Raw genomic sequence first — 6000 nt, 5'->3', positions numbered from 1 at the left:
TTTTTTTTTTTTGCAGACTGTATCCGGAACCATTCATTTTAATGGGTCCGCAAAAAAAAGGGAAGTTACTCCATGTGCATTCCGTTTCCATATGTCCGTTCTGCAAAAAGATAGAACATCTCCTATTATTGTCTGCATTACGGACAAGGATAGGACTGTTCTACTTGGGTCCAGCTGTTCTGTTCCGCAAAATATGGAATACACATGGACGTCATCTGTATTTTTTTTGCAGATCTGTATTTTGCGGACCGCAAAATACATACTGTCGTGTGCATGAGCCCTTAATAAAAGTTCCTTTTTATTACCATTGTAAAAATGAATGGGTATAACTCTCTGAGCCCTTTGTGCAGTTTAGCTAATGAGCTGCAGAGGGCAGAAGATATTCATTTATATAGTCAGTGAATCCTTCATCTGCATGTATGATGTAATTTAAAAATCTCTGGTTTATAAAAAAAAATAAAAAATAATAATAAATGCAGGGAACTGTAAATGCTGAAAATGTATTCAACTAAGAAATCATTAATCAAGTTTATATATAGTGCATTCCAAGTTTGTTAATATTCTCATCAAAAAAAGAATTATTGATGAGATTACCAATATAAGGCTCTGTTCACATCAGGATTGTGGCCTTTCTTTAGACGGAAGCCGCATGGTGGACCTCATTGTCTTGTAACGTTGTCTGTCAATTCGTAAGCCAGAATCTTCGATGGGAGCTCCACCGTAGATGTTAACAGTAGCACATGTTTATATTCAATGGTCCAGAAATTCTAGTGGTTTAGCAAGTTGGCTAACTTAACAATGTAATTTCCCTACAGTACAAGGAATTCTATTGATCCAAATATCTATAAAAGTCTATGATTCAGAAGTTGGAATTTCTTTGCATTGTTTCCCATTGGTCAATTCAGGGGCATTGTTATAGGGGATGCAGAGGTGGCAGTTGCGCCCTGTTGGTGGTGGCCCAGTAACACATTTGGCATTGGAGCACATGCAGTTTTATTGGGTAGCTCTAGGTTATAAATCTTGTGTTTTCCTCAGTCAGAAATTTAAGCTAAAATATGGTGTATATTGAAAAAGTAAAAAAAACCTTCAGATCTGACTAGGTTTTTTTTTAAGCAAAGAAAAACAATCCGGCACTGGATAAATTTGTCGCCGGCACTACTTTATTTCTCATATTCACGATACATAATACATACAGCGGGCATCTTCTCCGTATGGAGGGAGGAGATGTCCGCTGTATGTACTATGTATCGTGAATATGAGAAATACGTGGTGACAACGAATTTATCCAGTGCCGGATTGTTTTTTTTTTGCTTCTTATGTATGTGGAGTCGGCCTTGGCTCGTAGCCGTGCACGGAGGATATTGGGTGAGCTGGACTTATATATACTATGTACTAGGACTAGTTTTTTTTAACCTTATTTAGCAGTCATAAGAGTCTGGGAAGCTGAGATATTGTGAGATGTTTGTTAGACTGATCACAGTTTAGAGCTGCTTTAGCTTTCCCTATAGTAGCGATACTGGATGCTCACCTACAGGTTCTGTCTGGAGCTTGAGAAAGGAACATGTTGCTATTAGACTCCACTGGATCTTTTTACCTGGTAGTATTTGTGCCGACACAATGTCCTTTCTTCCGTAATGGCCTCAAAGCATCCTTGCTACCTCTACCTCTATAGTAGAAGGTTCCCTGGACAGTGGCATCATCTACCAGTATTTGTGATTACTACACAAGCATCATTAGTGTTGTGACTACATTTTGCGCAGCGTTATAAGGTGAGTATTTTAAACTGCTTTGTTTTCCCACTTGGTTTAATTCAGTTTATACGTTATTACCCCATAGCACCTTTTCTCTCTTTTTGCCATTATTACTATAATAATTGTAGCAGCTTTGCAGAGGTGAACAAATCCATCAGACTCCTCCTCATATAATAGCTTCTTGGACACTTGTTTGTAGTTCGCAAGGTGACCTCTTTTAGATGGGATCCTACTCTATATTGATTCTTCTCTTTGTGACAACAGGCCTTAAATGACTTCAGGGAGAGCAGGCTCCAGTAATATACTGAACTATTTAAAAAACGGCCTTGAATAGATGGGTGTATAGGGGTTATTGAAGATACTCACTCATGAACTGTCACATGCTCACTCATGAATGTTAAATATATACCGTACCTACCAAAAATTATCATTTCTTGTTAAATCGACAAGTTATAAAAAGAAAAGCAGAATTTGCACATATTAGGATGTGGGTTAGCTGGCCCCAGGTTTGGATTTTTAAATACTCTTAAAGATATTTTTTCCTTTTTGTGGATGGTCATGTGCCCCATGTTCATTGTGATGAATATATCTGCTGTTCTTAGTTTTCATGTACACAGGAAAATGAAAAAAGGAAAACTGCTAGTGTTGATTGGTCAATGGTGGTGCGCATTTTATTTTGTGTTCTGCATCAGGGTATATTTGAGGCAGAGTCACATTAATACTGCATGCCATCTCTCCTTGCTGCGATACAGGCTGCCATTCTGGAAATGTAATGGTCATACAGATGCTGGATATCCTCCTGTGGTATGTCATTCCAAGCTCTTACCTTGGGCCCATAGTTTAGCCAAGATGGCTGTTGGCCACTGTGCATGGGAGCGCTGAATTTGCTCCGGCTCAGTCTCTGCTATGTCTTTCTTCGGCACTGGTACCCAAAATTGTATCCAAAACTCCAAGTATGTAGTAAGTTATAAAAACAAAAATCAATAACAAGGCATGTGACTGCTATATTTTAAGATGGACAACAATATTGATGGCTGATGGCCAAGCCTTAAAGAGGTATTCCAGTTTTATAGTTTACTTTTATTTATTTATTAAATAGATTGTTTTTTATAATAACTTTCATTTAAAAATGTTGCTTGCAGACCTTTTTTTTTTATATCTAAACAGTATCCTCTACTGAAAGAAAAAAAAATGCTAAGACCCATTGTAGCCCTGCAAAATCTCACTGATTAGCTAACAAATGGGAAAAAGCTAGTGTGTCAGCTGATTGAAAATCTAATATGAGCATAAAAACACTTGTTTGTCTGTAAGCAGGGGATGTGCTGCTGACAAAAGAAAACTGAATGATGACAGTTTTAGGAAAATTTTTCCCTATACAGTAGGACAACTGGTACATTTAAACATAATACATGAGTAAGATCGACATGCTGTATCGCCAATTTGTGCTTGTTTACCTGCTCCTTTAAAAGGACCTTTAGGATAGATCATTAATACCAGATAAGTTGGGGTGTCACTCCCAGTGCCTCAGTGCTCCAATTGCCACATCCCTTTCATTGTTTACCAGGTGCAGTATTATACATTTGGTAGTAGCTGTGCCTGGTACTGCAGCTCAGTCCCATTCTAACAAACGGGAACGAGCTGATTATAAGGCACAGCCACTACAAAATGTACTCCACTATGCCTAGTACACAAAGAAGAAGAGTGCCCGCCAAGCCACCGAGGTTAGTAGAGTAAAATAGAAATATTAGGATTCTTGTTGTTTCCCTTAATGGTGCGCAATTTGTGAGAAATAGTCCTTACTTTCAACCAAATGCTTATGCCAATCTTTGCTTCTGAAGGCCCTCCTTGAAGCAACCTTCATGAATCAATGAACATATAGTGTCTGGTTACTGACTGCAACCACATTGGCTATGGTTTGATGATTTACTGTCAGGCTTGTACTTTGCGTGTTCAGTTCATTATTGTGGTAACATACATGAAAAACTGATGAAGAACATTGACCTGCATGAAAAATAAATGTATTTCATGATGAATCTCAAGTGTCCTTTGGATAATCGGAACTATGGGAGTCTGATGTTTCTTTCTCCATCTGTGGTAGCATCTCCCAGTAGATGTTTAAGTGACATTCTACCAATGTGTAACCCTGTTGCATCGCTACTTTAAAAAAAATTAAACTTCTGGTGGAAAACGTGAGGTATGTAGGTTATTGTCAAAGCAAAGGAGGATCGGACTTGCCTAATCCTTTTGTTCTTACAAGAGATAGGCTGCAGTGTCTAGCAGTGGTGTGTCATCCTCTCCATACTGAACAAACTTGCAGACCTTACTTGGCAGAGCATACATGGTTACGAGTAGGTCAAGGGAGTTGAAGGCTCACGTGATAACAGTGGTGTGGAGTTGTGTACTGTATATACACTGCTCAAAAAAATAAAGGGAACACTTAAACAACACAATGTAACTCCAAGTCAATCACACTTCTGTGAAATCAAACTGTCCACTTAGGAAGCAACACTGAGTGACAATCAATTTCACATGCAGTTGTGCAAATAGGATAGACAACAGGTGGAAATTATAGGCAATTAGCAAGACACCCCCAATAAAGGAGTGGTTCTGCAGGTGGTGCCACAGACCACTTCTCAGTTCCTATGCTTCCTGGCTGATGTTTTGGTCACTTTTGAATGCTGGCGGTGCTTTCACTCTTGTGGTAGCATGAGACGGAGTCTACAACCCACACAAGTGGCTCAGGTAGTGCAGCTTATCCAGGATGGCACATCAATGCGAGCTGTGGCAAGAAGGTTTTCTGTGTCTGTCAGCGTAGTGTCCAGAGCATGGAGGCACTACCAGGAGACAGGCCAGTACATCAGGAGAAGTGGAGGAGGCCGTAGGAGGGCAACAACCCAGCAGCAGGACCGCTACCTCCACCTTTGTGCAAGGAGGAACAGGAGAAGCACTGCCAGAGCCCTGCAAAATGACCTCCAGCAGGCGACAAATGTGCATGTGTTTGCTCAAACGGTCAGAAACAGACTCCATGAGGGTGATATGAGGGCCCGACGTCCACAGGTGGGGGTTGTGCTTACAGCCCAACACCGTGCAGGACGTTTGGCATTTGCCAGAGAACACCAAGATTGGCAAATTCGCCACTGGCGCCCTGTGCTCTTCACAGATGAAAGCAGGTTCACACTGAGCACATGTGACAGACGTGACCGAGTCTGGAGACGCCGTGGAGAGCGTTCTGCTGCCTGCAACATCCTCCAGCATGACCGGTTTGGCATTGGGTCAGTAATGGTGTGGGGTGGCATTTCTTTGGAGGGCCGCACAGCCCTCCATGTGCTCGCCAGAGGTAGCCTGGCTGCCATTAGGTACCGAGATGAGATCCTCAGACCCCTTGTGAGACCATATGCTGGTGCAGTTGGCCCTGGGTTCCTCCTAATGCAAGACAATGCTAGACCTCATGTGGCTGGAGTGTGTCAGCAGTTCCTGCAAGACGAAGGCATTGATGCTATGGACTGGCCCGCCCGTTCCCCAGACCTGAATCCAATTGAGCACATCTGGGACATCATGTCTCACTCTATCCACCAACGTCACGTTGCACCACAGACTGTCCAGGAGTTGGCAGATGCTTTAGTCCAGGTCTGGGAGGAGATCCTTCAGGAGACCGTCCGCCACCTCATCAGGAGCATGCACAGGCATTGTAGGGAGGTCATACAGGCACGTGGAGGCCACACACACTACTGAGCTTCATTTTGACTTGTTTTAAGGACATTACATCAAAGTTGGATCAGCCTGTAGTGTGTTTTTCCACTTTAATTTTGAGTGTGGATATTCTGGATAAATGGAAAAATCTCAATAAAGACTTATTGAACGTAAATTTTGAGTGTGACTCCAAATCCAGACCTCCATGGGTTGAAAAATTTGATTTCCATTTTTTAATTTTTGTGTGATTTTGTTGTCAGCACATTCAACTAAGTAAAGAACAAAGTATTTCAGAAGAATATTTAATTAACTCAGATCTAGGATGTGTTATTTTTGTGTTCCCTTTATTTTTTTGAGCAGTGTATAATCCTACCTTCATCAACTGGGTTGCTCCAGTCTGTCATTTTCTGCACTGATTAGAAACTGTTAGAATGTATAGGAACATGCTTCATTAAAGGAGTTCTCCAAGATCTGGAACCCCTTTTCATATTTACAGGCAGGGTGTAAAACAAAAAAAAACCTCACCTGTCAAGGGCGCTAAAAAGTTTGCACAGAGTCC

Source organism: Bufo bufo, chromosome 1, assembly GCF_905171765.1.
Source record: "Bufo bufo chromosome 1, aBufBuf1.1, whole genome shotgun sequence".
NCBI classification, from domain to species: domain Eukaryota; kingdom Metazoa; phylum Chordata; class Amphibia; order Anura; family Bufonidae; genus Bufo; species Bufo bufo.
The sequence above is the reverse complement of the archived record's forward strand: the minus strand, read 5'-3'. Positions refer to the sequence as shown.